Here is a 17,526-nt window from a genome sequence, read left to right on the forward strand (position 1 = left end):
CTTGTATGTTATTCAGAAGCTTCAACTGGTCCAAAATACATGGCCCAACTGCTTATTGGAGCAGTATGGAGACGGCACATTCAACCAGTGCTCTCTCAACTCCATTGGCTCCAAGTTGAAGACTGAATCAGGTTCAATGTACAGGTACTTACCTTTAAAGCCCTAAAAGGTCTGGGACCTTTGTACCTACAGGACTGCTTTCCCTCCTATACCTCTGGCCCCAGAGAGATAAAGATGGCCTCAACCAGAGCTAGGACCTTCTCAGTCCTGGTTCCGGCCTGGTGGAACACCCTTCTGAGTGAGATCAGCATTCTGCAGGACCTAAACCAGTTCAGCAGGGCCTGTGGGATGGAGTTGTTCCACCAGCCCTACGGTTCAGGCTCACAGAACAACAAAGGAACTGGCCTCCCTACATACACTTAAATCTACTCTGATGGATCAAATTGACATCAAAAGATTTAGCACTTTAACCTCCCCCCCCCATCTCTGAGAAGGGCTTAAGCTCCTAAATGAAAAGAAACAGAGCTAGAAATGTAAAGTATAATGTATAATTTTATAACTATTAGTTTTAATAATTTTAATAACTGGAATTAATTTGTATGACTTGTGATTTTATTATGTCATGTTTTAAACCACCTTGAGCCCATGATGGAAGGGTATGTTTCTGTGTTGGATACAGAAAAGGGAAGGGCAGTAAAGAAATCAAATTAATAGAAAGAAGATAGATGGAAGAACAATAAGCAGGCAGGCAGGCAGATAGATTTGTTTGGCACTTGGAGAAAAGTGCTTTTCTGCTTCGACATTTCTACTGCAGTTTATGCACTCTGTGAAGAGCTGAGTGTTGGGGGAACTGCCAGAACACTGCTAGATATTTAATCGATGGCTGTGTCTTGGTAGTTCTGTAGATATCAGGGACCTCTGGGGCAATCAGAAGTGCCTTCTGCTTTTACAAGACCACCAATGGATCCCAGTCATACTCCTCCCATTGTTCCAGTCACTCCACATGCATTGATAACTCCTATCTTCCCAGTTGACTTTTTAGATCTAAGCTTAAATGCCTATGATACTCAAATTAATTGCAGCCTGAAGGCCTCCACCATTTGCCTGAAATTCTACTAATCCCAATGAGATCTCTTATGCAAGTGGAAACACAAGAAAAAAATGGTGGTACCTCCATGCAGTAAGACAAAGTTCTGATATTCCCCTTGGATTTCTGCTAGTGAATGATGCGGCACAACATTTTAGGGCACTATAAGATACTAGGGGCAAAGCCCATTGCATTCAGGAATGCACTAGATGGGGGGGGGTGGAAGAATTCTGCAAATGGCTCTCCCTCCTCCCTGAACCGGGAAAGGCTGCAGACCGGAGGTCCCTGGGAAGGGAACTCACCGGCAGGGACAGCTCTCATGTAGCATCTCAGCCTTGGAGAGCAGCAGAAGGAGGAGGGACGGAAGGTGATTGGCTGGCCACTGGACAGACAAGCAAGCCGGTTAGAGGAAGAGGCACTCAAGGGTGGGACAGCTGCTCTGAGTGGGTGTTAAGCGGCACTTAAGCCATGAGAGCAGCTCCTGCTCTAAGCCCTTATCAGAAATATTAAGTGGAACAGCTAGCTGTTAGACAACTTCTTCCTAGCACTCCACTTATGTTTCTGCTTGTACATTGCTGGAGCCAGGCAACTGGCAGCATTTTACCCCATGTTTCTGGGTTGGATACAGAAAAGAAAGGAAAAAAACCCTACTTGTAATAGAGGTCTTGCACAAGTGGAAATGCAAGGGAAAGATTTTTTTAGTCACTTGTACGAAGTCATAAATATTGTATTTCTATTTGCATTTCCATAACCAATTTCTAGACACTATAATATGCAGGGAGGAAAACCCTAGTTGCATGATTTATTATTATTTATATTTATATTTATATTTATATTTATATTTATATTTATATTTATATTTATATTTATATTTATATTTATATTTATATTTATATTTATATTTATATTTATATTTCTTACCACTCTTGGTGTACTGGGTCGTGGTGGGTTATAATACAAAAAGTCCCATAACAATAACCCCAATAATACCCCCATTAAAACCACACAAAATAGTACAGAAAGCCCCCCAATATGGCAGGAAAAATAATCCCATTCCTCATTGAATGCCTGTCACCCAGGCAGCACCTGGGTCAAGAGTGGCAGACATCTCAATAGTATACTTCCTCATGGGGGGACCTAACCAGATCTTCCTCCTATTCCAGCCTAAACCATAAACCTAGCGGAAGAGTTCCGTCTTTCAGGTCCTGTGGAAAGCTGACAAATCCTGCAGGGCCCATAGCTCTCCCATGAGCTCATTCCACCAGGTAGGGGCCAGGACCAAATAGACCCAGGCCCGATCTGTTTATGCCTCTGTTTGAGGTGTTTTCATAATTAAAATTTAATTAAGTTCCTTTTTAAAGAAAAAAATAGCTTAATTTGTTTTATACGTAAGATGAAACAGTTCCAAGTTTCAGGGACTGTATATCTATGAGTGTGTACATGCATACACACACATACATCCACTTTTCTAATAAACAAAATACATATATTACAGCAGGACAAGAAAGTGAAATCTGTTGATCATCTGATGTTCTGAGCAGTTTTAAAATGGTATATGCACTATGAGCTCCAAAACCCATGTAGGTTTTAACTGTGGATTGGATCCAGTAATGCACAAGTGGAAACATAAACTTAATGTAGTTTTTCTTGTGCATGATATGGTTGAATGTCAAGTAGTTTCCTTCCCATATATTGTGGTGCCCAAAGGGTCTTGTGACACTGGAAATATAAGTAGGGATAACAGCTGCTAGGGTTGCATATTTTTGTTTGTTTCATTTGCATAATTAGTTCTATTTGTTTCATTATTGTGTGGTTTATACAGTTGCATCATTTCATTTTATGTATTTATTTGATTGCATTTGTATACCACCCTCCCCTAAGGCTCAGCGTGCTTCACATGCATCAAACTTGGTGACTGTAACAAATGAAGGCAACAGTAATAATAATAACAATAAACAGAGGAGATAACATTATAACAATCTAACAGGCCCTTGGCTGGTCAGATCCATTGCATGGGTTCCAAGTGGGAGGTTCAGGGCCTAGTAAATGCTGCTTAGTTTCAGTCAAAATCAACCAAATGCCTGTTAGAAGGGCTCCCTTTTGCAGGCCCTGAGGAACTGTTTTGTATAAACAGAGGACAAGGACACACTTAGTCTCATCCAGTCACACACTGAAAGACTTTATGAAGAATATGAACCACTAAAACCAATAAAGCAAATAAGACCAGGGAGATTAATTTAAAAAATGGGTTTCAAAGTGCCAGCGGAAAGTGCTGAAGGAAAAGTGCTGAAGGAAAAAAGAAACAGAAAGAAGCAAACCGTAATAAATTGAATAATAAAGCACTGAAGAATTAGTGAGGGAGGAAGAAGAGAACCTCAAATAAAAACAGTAAATTGTTTCAGCAAGATTCAGAGAACATAACACATGGATAATTGAAACCATATTTGAGAAGAAAAACATGTGACATCTTCGGTATGTGGCACCTGCTTATATCTGAGTCAGAGTGCTAGGCCCATTCCGCACACATAGGATAATGCACTTTCAATGTGCTTTGGCAGCTGGATTTTCCTGTGCAGAACAGGAAAATCTATTTCTAAAATGCATTGAAAGTGCATTATCTATTGTGTGCAAATAGGCCCTATTCCATATCCTTCAGGACTGGAACATTTTACACATGGATGAAATTCTAGTGGCTACCACTTTCTGGTAGTCAAGAAAGCTCAGAGACACTCTCCCTCCTACAATTAAGGAACACAGCTTGGTATGCCCTTAGAATCATAGAGCTGGTAAGGACCTCCAGGGTCATCCAGTCAAATACCCTGCATAATGCAGGAAATTCACAACTACCTGCCCACCCACTGTGACCCCAATTTCATGCCCAGATGATGCCCCCCCCCAAAAAAAAAACAGACTCCCTGGCCAGTCTGGCCTGGAGGAAATTCACTTCCTGACCAAAAAGTGATGATTGGCATTTCCCTAGGCATGCAAGAAAGGCCCACAAGGAAATACTGTTTATATAAACATCAGAGAGAGAGAGAGAGAGAGAGAGAGAGAGAGAGAGAGAGAGAGAGAGAGAGAGAGAGAGAGAGAGAGAGAGAGAATGAAAGCTACTCAATAAAACAAAATGATGGGGGGGTTGTTAGATGCTGTTTACATGGGAAATTTATTTCATATTAAAGTTAAGAAAAACCCCTCTTCCTGATTATTGAAATTAATGAAAGAAATACACATCTACACAAGTCTAGCTACTACAGCCTTTGTCTTGCATTTCTGCTTCTGCAAGAAAGCCAGCCCCATCTCCACTGCCTCCTAACTGGTTTTAGTCTGGACTTTTCATCAGCAGAACCTTCCACCTACCAATCAAATAGTATAGAATTTCATTGATTTCTTTTTCAAATGACAAGAAAGAAGCACCTTCACGTTGTATTTGCAACTTAAATTATAGAAGCCCTTGTTCTAAGATCTACTTAGCTACATCTGCTGTACTCCAGCAACAGTATAACGTGATGTGGGGATCTGCAAGGTGCTGTCCTGAAGTATCAGTGTCAATGCTATTGTGCCAGCACTATGTTGTATTATCATCACAAGTCATTGTGACAATGAACATAATAGTGACTTCGCCAAAGTTAACCATCCATTTCCCAAAAAAGCACATCTGGAGGAGTTTCGCTGTTTAATATAAAAAGCTAAGACCTAGGTGGACGGAGAGTGGGTGGGGCCAGTCTGATCTTTGGACCAATCGGAAGGTGCAAAGCACCTTTCAGTTGGTCCAAGGATCGGACTGGCCCCACCTCTGGACTTTGGACCACAGCCCACCCACCCCCAGCCCAGCCAGGGGCGATCTGGCAAGCTCACAGCAGAGTGTGAGTGTGTTCCCTCCCCCCTCCCTTCAGGCCTGCTGTAAAGGAGCCTCTAACAGCCCCTGACTGAGACAAGGGAGGCATTTCCGAGAGTCTGTGAGCATGGGTGTGCTTTCCTTTTGAGGGGAAGGAAGCTTTCCCTTTCTGCCTAACCATTGGCTGACTGGGAGGCCACAGAAAAGCCCCTTCTCATTTAAAATACTGCTCTGGTCAGCCTCACTGCTGGAGGGAAGAGGCAGCCAAGCAACTCTGTAGATTTGAGGCCTACCACAAAGAGTTGTTCTGCAAAGAAACTGGGTGCTGTTGCAGAGGTTCTTTTGCCTCCTGTTTCATCTGCACAACAACCCTATGCAGTAGGCCTCAAATCTGCAGAGAGTAACACAGAAGAAATACACATGGCTTGGCTGTTTCTCCCCTCCAGCAGTGAGGCTGGCCCACGTATTTTAACTGAGAAGAGGCTTTTCTGACAGCCAACAGTTTGGCAGAAGGGGAAAGCTTCCCTCCACCCCCTCAGAAGGAAAGCACACCCATTCCCACAGACTCTGTATAATACTGAACAGAGCAGAAAAGGCTTTTGGATAAACATTTTAAAATGGAAAATGTTAGGACTTGTTCAGTGAACCCATATAATTATGTGGCAGTTTCAGAGAATCAGCAAACAGATCTCCACAAATTATTGTTCAAAGAGTATTTAGTATTCATTTTGGTAATAACTTGTGACATCATGAAGGATGGTCAAATTCCATGTACCAGAAAACACTGAATTGTAGCTGACAGGAATTCTTGCTTCTAAAATCTGATAGAGAGGAATGGAACTAAGTATGAAAGAACTAGAAGTGCCTCACATCTGCAAAGTCCAGTTTTGCCTTACTAGACAAAACGCATTAGATGGTGATGAGCTGTGGCATAATGAAAAGGGGGGGCTTTGACACAAGGAGAGGAGAACAGCTTTTATTGCCTCGGGTGACATTGGCAAAGCTTGAGGGATTTGGGCAATGAGTGACAACAAAAGAACATCAACTGGGATACACTCCCCAAATCCCCCACCACAACCTCTGATGTCCATTAACAATGAAGAATAGCTGTCATCAGGAAGACTTGATGGCAGCTCTCAAAGAGCATCAGAAAAAGACCAGACATGCTCACTAGGTTGGCGCACAAGGCTTCAAGTTAACCCAGTCTCCATACAAACCCCATTCATCTGTTCACAAATTTACAGTTGCCTACTGTAAGCTTCAGAAATGCTGCTACCTCCTGTGCTTGCAGACCATAACCTCTGGACCCAGAGGTAACAATCCTGCCTTGGGCAAACAAATCCTGGATAATAGTCACTTGGATCTACCATAATGCTGGGAAATGCAAGGAAGTCCATCCAAAGAGTATTCCTGATCCCCACTGTGGCTGCAGCACAAACTTTTCGACAAAATTCTGTTCCTGGAGGCAGGAGACACTTTGCTGGATGTAACGCAGGGATGGCCAAACTGCGACTCTCCCAATGTCCAGGGACTGCAGTTTCTATGAGCCCCTGCCCGCATGCTGGATTTTGTTTCATCATCACCCATCACTGCCATGGAGGCAAGCTTTAAATTGGGCTTTAGCCCACAGCTTGTTGGATTCATCCCAGATTTTCCTATTGTTCCAGCTGTCTCCTTTGTCCTTTCATTCCTCACGAGTCATTAGTAAACCAACTTGCCTGGGCTCTAACAAATGAGAGAGGGCATATACAGAGGAATGATTGTGTCAACTGCCTGGGCCACTTCCTCATTCCAAAGTTCAACCAGGGCACAGAACTGAGCACGGACCATTTCAATAGGAAAATCCTCTAGAGCTGTCAGAAAGCCATTAGGCTCCATCGGGCTTCTGAGGCAGGTCATTTAAACAGAACCTCCACCCCTGAAGAATCTTAGTATCCCATTAAGTCTAAACCCAAGCAAATAGCAATCTGACCATGACAGAGAAATTGTCATTAATTCCCAGCCTTCAGATTGCCCTCATGCTGCCCAGAACAAAATACGAGATCAAGCTTATGACTGCACAATGTGTGGAACCAGTTATTACCAGAGACAGACCCATGGTTGCCATGGAGGCCATGAAATCATGAGCTGCTTCTTGACATAAATGTTGAAATCTCTCAAGGCAAACATCCCCAGCTCAGGAAGGAAAATCGTTAGGCAGTGGCTGGGCAGTACACCATTCCTGTCTCACAGTCTCAACACTATATACACCATTTCAGACTGAAAGTGTCCTGGACAGAGCATTGTGTTAGGTGGACAGAGTCCCTATAGACTGTAGTAATATCAACTCCCTGCCTTTCCAGCCTATGCTGATGCATCATCAGGGCTGGTTTATCCATGTAGCATTTGTCACATGTGCTACGGGCCCCACACTTCAAGGGGACCCACACGGTGCATTCCTCCCATGGATCAGGGTCATAGCCTCTCTCCTCCCCCCTTTTCCCTCTTTAAGGACCCTTGAAGTGACACCCCTTTTCACTATGAGGAGTCCCCTTTCCCCCAATCTGGCTGTTCCTGCCTTAGTTGTACTCTGCTAAGGCCCCACAGATTCTTAAACTGGCTATGGTGCTACAGGCCTCAGAAATCCTGTGCATCATCATACATTGTACAGCCACGTGCCTATACTAAACAAGATAGGGGACAAGAGGAAGCCCTGTGGGACTCCAAAGAATAAATGCCATGGAACTGTATGGTAGTCCCCCAGTGCCACCTTCTGGAACAAGACTTTAAGAACTTCTAGACCTAGGTGTCCTTGATATTGAACTCAGCTGTCTGGTCCAGAAGGATGCCATGGTCAGTGGTACTGAAAGTTAATGAAAGGCCCAGGAAAATCAACAGGGCACACACTTTCTGTCTTCTTCTCAACCAAGATAATTAATCACAGTGACCAAGTTAGTTTAAGTTCAAGGTTGGAAGCTGGACTAATATCAATCTAGATAATGCTGAACTTTGTTTATGTCTGTATGTTCAGGAGAAATAGCTCTTTTGTAGTCAGGCTGACTCATTTGTTAAAATGCTACAAAAATTATGCATACACAAAACAGCAATGATAGTGTAGTCCCTTCCCCTCCCAGAACCAGATGGTCTACTGGGCAATCAACTATGTTAAGGGCTAATTCGCCACTGTTCTTACCTTCCAGTGAACTCCCCTCCAAAGCATGAAGGAGCTGCTCTACTTGACAAGCATAACATATGCAAATGTGCAACTATTAGAGTATTTAGCTAAGGTAAATGCATTAGTAGAAACATGCTGACGGTGTTAAAATTAATGACCTCGTGCATTAGTATCTGAGATTAACATAATAATATTAATTGCAATATTAGGCAAGCTGAAGAACAATCAGTTCACTGTCCCTGAAAATCCTGAAACAGCAACTTAATATTAAGGATACACTGACATCTATGTTGTTTAAGTAACTAAAACTTTCAAGAGATTTTGAGGCAGAAAGGGAGTGGGGCCTTATGTTTGACATGCTGTAGATTGCTTTACCCTGGCTGTCGAGGATATGGAGATCCATGGGGAAGAGGTGCTTATAGCTGTCCAGAGGTCCAAAATGGACCAGGTGGGACCAGGGGCTTAGGTATCAGTGCTGAGAGTTGAGGCTCCTGCACCATGCCCAGTATGTTGCTTGAAGAGGCATTTAGCAGTCAGGCCCCATTTGTCTGGTGTCCTGCTGATTCATGAAGACGGGACTTGCTTGTCACATTTTCAATTCACGGCAATAATGAGGCAGTGTTTGACCAGGTTGGGGCTTCAGGCAAACAGTTACGGCACCCATTCATTCAGAACTGGGGCAGCAACACAGGCTCACCTAGATGGAGCATTCCACCGAGAGATTATGGGGCTGGGGAGATGGCGCTCAAGGGCATATAGGACATAGATTCACTCAGACATGTTTGGCTAAACTATGGCTTGTTCCAGGGTGGATCGCTACGGCTCCCTCAGTCATCATCATGGGGCATAGTATCCCGTTTGGGGCAGGCAGATATGAAATAAAGTCAGGTTGGGGACCGTACCTTGGATTGGAGGAGAGGCTGAATATCATCTGGTCAGGACATCATAGTCTGACTTGGCCTCTATTTCTGGACATCATGTCTGCAGAAGATTTTCAGGCTGATGTTCAAGCAGTTATCATAGTCCATTTGGGTGAAAACAATTTGCCCTGAATATCTGGGTGGCAACCTATAAACATTATCACAACAGACCTCCTAATACTGAAGCAGAGGCTACTGGGTACGACGGTGATGTAGTCAGAGTTGCTGGACAGGTGGGTATGGTGGAATGCTGAGCATCCCGACATGATGAACTGGGCAAAACAAAAGGTTAACTGTGCCATAAGGAAGCTGATGGAGAAGATGGGAGGAAAAGATATCTGTCACCCAGACATTACATTTTGTTTAGCCCCATTATTTAGACAGGATGGGGGGGGTGATTTATGGTTGCACATCGTCAGAGACACCGTTTTGGAATGGTTGTAGGGCCACAGCAGGTTGGCGGGAATGGGGTTGATAGGACCCCGTTCAGTGGTGGTTTAGGGGGCACAGAAAGGAGCCCGTTGGCGGGGAGCCCAGTCTGCATACTGGACTCCCTGAAGGATTGGGGGGTCTCCATAAGAGACCAGCTGGCAATGAGCATGGCTCCAAATGCTTGATGACTTTTGTACCCATCTAGTTATTTGTATTTCAGCAGTTTTCCAAATTTATTATTTTATATTGCTCTTTCAGTCCACCGTAGTCCTGCTTTTTCTTCTGTTAATTTTACATATTCACTAAAGATGATTTTATCCTTCAATTTTCTGACTGTCTGCAGTCCCAGGTCCTCCAAATCCAAGTTTGTACTCTTTTCAAGCATAAGCAAAGGTCCCTTGACACAGAAATGTATTTATTAATTCATACCCTACCTTTCTCCCCAATAGGGACCCAAAATGGCTTATATCATTCTCCTCTCCTCCATTTAATCCAGATAACAACTCCATGAAGTAGGTTAGGCTGAGACTGTATGACTGTTAAGTGTCTGTGGCATGTTGGGATCTGAATCGGGGCCTCCCAGACTGACTCTCTTAACCATTACACCATACTGGCCCTAAATCTAGTTTTCAGATGTCAGCTGATCTTCTCTACCTGCTGTCCTCCCTACAATCTTTCTTTTTATCCCAACAAGGCTGGAATAGAGGGAGAAACTTTGGGTGAGGGAAACAGCAGCCAATGGCTTATGCACCCACAAAAAAAAAAAACTGTCAGCCTGGATTGCAGAGAAAAGGAGCAGATCACCCTTGTTCTCTGCAGCCCAAACAGTTTCAGGTGATGGGGAGTTAATACAGATAGGCCCCTCCCTCCAAGTTGGGAAGAAGATAAAAAAGTAGTATCACCTGAAACTGTTAAAATAGCCACAGAGAATGAGAACAAGTGCCTCCCTTTCTCTGCAGCCCCAATTGCAGATGTAATCTTGGACTTCAAAGGAGAAAATTGCTCCTGTTCTCTGCAGCTTATTCTTTCAGTTTCAGATGGAGATGAAAGGAGTAATTTTTCCCTCTTTCCAGCCAAAACTGGTAAAATGTGCAAACAATTGGGGCTGTAGGAAAGCCAGATCTGCTTTGATTCTGTGATACAAACTTATGGTTTGGCAGGGAATGAGGAACTGAGAACCCAAGATGGAGTTCTTTTGCTTTTTCCTCCTGTTCTCCTGCAGCTCAAGCTATCAGTTTGCAGCAGGGGGGATCAGATCCTGTTCCAACCCTAACTGAGAACCTGGGGAAAGTGGATTGCTTTTCTTTCTCTTGCAGAGAATAAGACCAGATCTCTTTTCTTCAAACCATGTTGTCAGCTAAAGGGGCAAGGATCCTACAGCTTCATCTGTACCCTAAGCTGACAATATGGAGAGAGGAGAAAGGGAATCAGCTGGGACTCCCACTCCACTCTCTAATTTGTTACATCTCAGCAAGGCTAGGATACAGCAAACCTTCCAGGCTAGGTGGTAGAAGAGTCTGTCTTCCAGCTAATCCCTTCAATCAACTGGAAGTTGGCTCCTAATACCCCCCCCCCCAAGTACTTTGCTGGCTCCACAGCAAAATGTACCCACCAGAATGATGCCTTGTTAGCTGGCAGTCAGTTCTGATGGTTGCAAATAGCCTGTTCCTATGAATAGACATGTACACCTTGCAAACAGCTCATTGGTTAACTGGCTGCCTGACTGCCAATGGTGGATTATGCGTGAGCCAAATTAGCTGGTGTTCAAACATCCCTACTCCACAGAAACCCTGATACAATTTCAGGTGATGGTAGCTATGGCAATCATGCAAGACATAGTCAACAAGGGAGTAGACAAAGTAAAGGAAGACATCAGCAAGTCATGAGAATCGAAGCAGAGGAAGGCAGGCAAAACTATGCGGTGATAGCCATTAACCAGCTGCTTGGTCCTGTTATGTATGGCAGGACCCTGCCTTATAGGATGGCATGCTGTTGTTATTATTATTATTATTATTATTATTATTATTATTATTATTATTATTATTATTATTAGATTTATTTCCTGCCTCTCCCGACAGGCTCGAGGCGGATCACAACAACTAACCCCATTAAAATTCCCATTAAAACATCAACCTACTAACATGACGGCTAAAAATCCCATCCCTCCCCCAATTATTAAAGAGGTGAAGGATAGGGGAGTAGCGTACACTCCAACTCCTAGGGGGGGAGCGATGTCCCTGATTCGCTGACCCCAGCCTCAACCATAGACCTGGTGGAAGAGCTCCGTTTTACAGGCCCTGTGGAAAGCTGAAAAATCCTGCAGGGCCCGCAGATCACCCGGGAGCTCATTCCACCAGGTAGGGGCCAGGACTGTAGGGGCCTGGCCCTGGTCAAGGCTAGGCACGCTTCCTTCGGGTCTCCAACACTTAGCGAAACCCCTTAATAGTCTAGGCCTGTATCCAAGCCAGGCACTGTTAAAAGTCTGTCAAGACCCTGCAGGCCCAGACTCCATCTTCTTCTCAGCCACAGACAGTGCCAGGCAGAGACACACATCACTCTCTTCTCCCCCCATCCACCCCAATGGATTGCTGATCAAGTGACTGGCAGACCTGTGTTTGCCTAGGGCAGCGGTTCTCAACCTTCCTAATGCCACGACCCTTTAATACAGTTCCTCATGTTGTGGTGACCCCCAACCATATCTGCACACAACAGATAATGCACTATCTGTGTCTGCCTGGAGTTCTTAAGGGTATAATCACCTTGTAATGATTGGCAAATGATCCATTTGACTACGTTACCACCTCTTGCTAAGGAAGATCTACCCACCTCGAGCCTCCAGGGGGAGGCGGGATATAAACTGAATAATAATAATAATAATAATAATAATAATAATAATAATAATAATAATAATAATAATACAAGGCCCCTCCCCCAAGCACTCACCCTGGGGAACTGGGCTGAAGGAGGTCCATTGAGTTTTTATGGACTGGTGCGTTGGGGGAGCAGCTGAGAGATACAGTTTTATGGGTTTTGTTGTAAACTACCACAAGCCAACTGGCCCAATAGTGGCGGTGAATAAATCAAACAAGTTAAAAAAATGAATAAATATGCAAGATCTTTATGTGCATGATTGAATAATGTATGAAAGAATATCCTGCAGGGAGCAACAGAGAAGATGTATATTTAGCATAATTAGATCAGGAACTTCCTGATTCTTTTCAAATCCTATGTCCTGATCGGTTAATTTGGAGGCTTGCTGCTTTTTGAGCATACTGCCTCCCTGTTATCCTCCAGAACAACAGTTGAACAGAAGAATGACTGCAAACAACAGAAGAGTCAGTTTGTTCGGCCTCTCTCCCTCCTCTTTCTACTTGAAGTTGCTCTCTTCCAAATAAACTATGTTATTATTTGAAGCAGTCTGGTGCTTCTTCTCTCACATATTAAAACTCTGCCAGCAATTTAGACTGGTGGCTGCAACACCTTTGAGAATTTATAGTGCATGTTTTTTTTTTAATCATTGATCCCTTTGGCCATGCAAATATGTGGACTGATGAACCTGAGCTCATGATTTATGCAGAGGCTTTGGTAGCTCAGGAAATAAGCCATTGATGCCTAGCAAGTGCTTATCAGGATCTCTGATTCCTATGACACAACAACTTGCAACTTCCTATGACACAACAACTTGCACCCAAGTTTCACTCACAACAGTGAATTGCAATAGGGGGAAACTGATGGGCATATAAAATAACAAGGGGAAAGGTTATAAGGGTCATAGATGAGCCACCCTGAGGATTCTCATACCACACTGAAATTGAATAGTAAAAACACACATCACCAGTTTTTCTAATGCATGAAAATGATATACCACAAAAAGTATGCATGTTGGACAGTTATGCACAGTGGTGCACACGGCACATATAAAACTATTACTCTCTGCCATGAGGTTGGCTGAAATATATGTAGTATGAAACTGAAGATCTACAGCTGTTGCAGGGCCAGCCATGATGTGTACAACTTGTTTGCTTGCTGAGGGCCTCACTGGTATGCTGAGCCTCTTTTCCGAAAAAAATATTGAGTCAATTTATTGAAAGCTCCGCTGTCCAGGGTACCATCTGCAGGCAGAGTGTAAAAGAGAGTTTGGGGAATGAAACAGAAAGGTCTGTAATTTCTATTCTGTCCCTTTTCATTCTGCCTTTTCAGTTGACATTGAGGGACCCAGGTGGAAAGATTCACTCCCACATGCCAGGGAGAAATAAAAATAAAATTGATTATTCTTATTAAGGGAACTGCTTTTGCCAAATGCATTTATACTGTCCAGGTTCAGTATTAAATGAATTATGCAGTTCAGTACCCCAGTTCTACATGAGACATATTTCTCAGCAGCAGTAATTATGATGAGTGTGGCATTAGACTAATTAGGAAATGAACAAAGAGTGGAGCGTTATGATAAAAAGGAAGGGTCTAAGGACTTGCATTACTTTGTATAATCTATGGAGTGTTGCATTTTATACTCCCGGAAACATCAGTGAAGAGGGATGTTTAATACTCATCCAGAGAAGGAAAAGCTGATGATGGGCAAGTAGAACAACACAAAAACCTCAAGTGAAACAAAATAGACTAAGTCCTTCTTCCAACAACAAATAAATTCTTTGGACACCCTCACTTACTACTGAATGCTACAACAGGAAGATAATAGCAATTATCCCAGTGATCTCTTTTGCTTTCTCATTCTGAGTAAGAACATAAGTAGAGCTTGTTGCATCAGGCCAGTGGCCCATCTAGTCTAGCATCCTGTTTTACACAGCAACCAACCAGTTACCATGGAGGGCCAAATAAACAGGACATCGAAGCCAAAGCCTTCTTCTGATATTGCATCCCAGCACAGCTCTGTTGCTTCTGTATACGGAGCCACCCTATACCCACTATGGCTTTCCTTCATGGACTTTCCTTCATAAATCCATTTAACCTTTTGTAAAGCTATCTGCCCACCCTCTTTTGAAGCTATCTATCCCATGCCCACTAGCAGTGAATCCCAGTTTAATTACACCATTAATTAAAATTAATTAAAATACGATTACTGCAGTAACTATCAAGGACAGACTGCTTCACCAGCCAATCAACTACTCCTAGGTGCCTTTACCCACAGTAGACCTTGGGGCAGCATGGTTGGGTGGAAGTCTGAATGTAGAAACTAGTGCCATCGGGTAGAGCTGATTGTCATCTAAGGTTTAAGGTAAAGGTAAAGGTATCCCCTGTGCAAGCACCGAGTCATGTCTGACCCTTGGGGTGATGCCCTCCAGCGTTTTCTTGGCAGACTCAATACGGGGTGGTTTGCCAGTGCCTTCCCCAGTCATGACCGTTTACCCCCCAGCAAGCTGGGTACTCATTTTACCGACCTCGGAAGGATGGAAGGCTGAGTCAACCTTGAGCCGGCTGCTGGGATCGAACTCCCAGCCTCATGGGCAAAGCTTTCAGACGGCTGCTTTACCACTCTGCGCCACAAGAGGCTCTACATCTAAGGTTTATCTATGGCATTTTTTTGGGGGGGGGGGAGTTATTTCATTCAAAAATTAGAAAGGAGCTCTGCTCAACATTAGTGCAAGCACTTAATTCTGCAATGATCTTGTAATAACATGAAAAGCCATCATTTTTTAGCAAGATTCTAAGCCATTCAAAAATTTCAAGAATTATAATGATGGCCTCTATGTGCCTTTTTTTGAAACAATATATAATAAATATTTATTTTTATAACCTGCCCTTCCTGTGCAGCTCAGGGCAGGTAATGACATTGCTATAAATAACATTGTGTTTGTACACCCCAATGAAGTGCTGAATGTTCTAAACAAGCTGCAAGTGGGACGGCGGGGCCAGGAGGGAGCTGGGCAGAAGCATTGGGGTCTAACCCTAACCCCTTGGCTCCTCGTAGCCCAGACAAAGAACAAGCTGCAAGTAGGAGGGAAGGGTTGGGAGGAAGCTGGGCAGAAGCATTGGGGTCTTTCTGCCACAGTCGAAGGAGAGAGGGAAGACCTGGAGCACAGGGCAAGAGTTCCCCATGAGTAAATGGATGCTGTTTTAACAGTGGACTTTGTGGCATAGGAGTGCAGTGAGGTTGCTGTGTTTTCCATACATGAGGGTAGAATCTTTCTTGCTTTGTGAAGGTGAATGTAGCATCTTTCCTCCTCCCATTCCATTGCTGTTGCCAAATGGGACTTTTTGAAACCATGTATGTAAATGGGCGTTTGTGTGTGTGTGTGTTTTGGGGGTGGGGGCTGTGATCATTGCTTAGAATGGGTGTTTTGATGTAGTGGCCTTTTGAAATGGCTTCATGTTTCCACTCATCCCTCCCATCTCCAGTGTTATCTGACTTTCTGTAGGGAAATGCGCTTGAACTCTTTCACCCACTTTTTTTTTTGTATGTGTGATGCTGCCGTCTTGATGTCCCCTTGTGGGGAGGTCACCCCTTCACACATGTTGTAATTTATGAAGTATTAGGGGTTTTTTTTAGTATTCTGTCAGGTTGGTAAGATACTCCCTGGTCTGTCAGTCAATGGTCCTACTCAGAGTTGTATCCTGTATAGAGTGAGGGCACGTTAGTTGGATTTGATGGGTACTTGCATCTTAAGCTTCCATGTAGATAGCAGAGATAGAGGTTGCAGTCAGACTTTAAACTCCAGGTTCTCAAAGAAAGCAAAGTATCAAAAGATAGCATTCAAACCTGTCATCAGAAGCTGAACATCCAGTTTTGCAACCTTAGCAACCTACTGCTTACTGGGTGCCACTGAGGCATCCACGGTCACACTGTAATCAACCTTACAGTGTGGTGGTTGTTGGGAGCTGGTATAGGGGGAAATGATGTTGCAAGCTGCTTTGTGTCACCATTGAGGTGAGAAATGAGGCTGCAAGCTTGACAGGACTCACACAACTGGATCACAATTCCTGCAAAGATAAGGGAAACAATCAGAGAAAAGGGGGGGGGGGAATAACTGTGTAAAACTGAGAAGAGCTGTCTTGACAGAATTCACCAAGCCAAGCTTGACAGGATGCACACAACTGGATTCACAGAAAAACACAACCACCCCACAGCATGCACAACTCACAGGCACACACAGACACTTCCACTGATGTCTACAACTCTGTTTTTAAAAATAATGACCCAAACTAAAACATAACATTCTACTATACAAGAACACCACAAATTCACAAATACAGCATTCACAACCATGGCATACACTATAAAGCATCTCTGTGCTAGACACACACAACTCCCATACCTATCAACAAAAACATGCTCACAGCTTCGAAGGGAATCCACATCTCTTGTCCTGGGAGGGTTACCATCCTGCTAATGCTTCCACAAACAATACACATAACAATTGCATTACAAGATGACATAACATACAATCCAAACCCACATCTAGCATCCATTGCATTCGTGGATGCACCGGGCTTTACTGCTAATCTAGATACATAAAACCATGACTGTACACCCTGACAAAATGCTGAAGGTTCCGAAGGTTCCGAAGCTTCCTATTGGTGGAATCTCCCCCCACCCCCTCCCCGAAGGCCAATTGATGCTCTTGCTCAGGATTCCACACACACACCCTTCCCTTCAGGCCTGCTGTGAAGGGAGCCTCTAACAGTCACTGAGTGAGGCAAGAGATGCATTTCCAAGAGCAATGCAGGGGACTCTGTGGGAATGTGGGGGCATGCCTTTTGAGCAGGGAAAGCTTTCCCAGTCTTCCTAACTGCTGGCTGACAGAGAGGCCCCTTCACACTTAAAATACTGCTCTGGCTGGCCTCGCTGCTGGAGGGAAGACACAGACACAGCCAAGCCACCTCTTCACCACTTTCTGAACATTTGTGACCTACCGCGCAAAGTTGCTGTGGAGATGAAACATGTGAGGCCTACTGCACAGGGTTGTTGTGCAGATGGTACTGTTGCGGGGGTTCTTTTGCCTCCTGTTTCATCTACACTACACCCCTGTGCCTCAAGTATTTCGTCTCCACAGCAACCTGTGTGGGAGGCCTCAAATGTTTCTTTTGCACAGCAGCCCTGTCTACTCTCAAAAGCAGCCATATCTTCCTGGAGAGCTGATCC

Source organism: Paroedura picta, chromosome 3 (genome assembly GCF_049243985.1).
Source record: "Paroedura picta isolate Pp20150507F chromosome 3, Ppicta_v3.0, whole genome shotgun sequence".
In the NCBI taxonomy this organism is placed as follows: Eukaryota; Metazoa; Chordata; class Lepidosauria; order Squamata; family Gekkonidae; genus Paroedura; species Paroedura picta.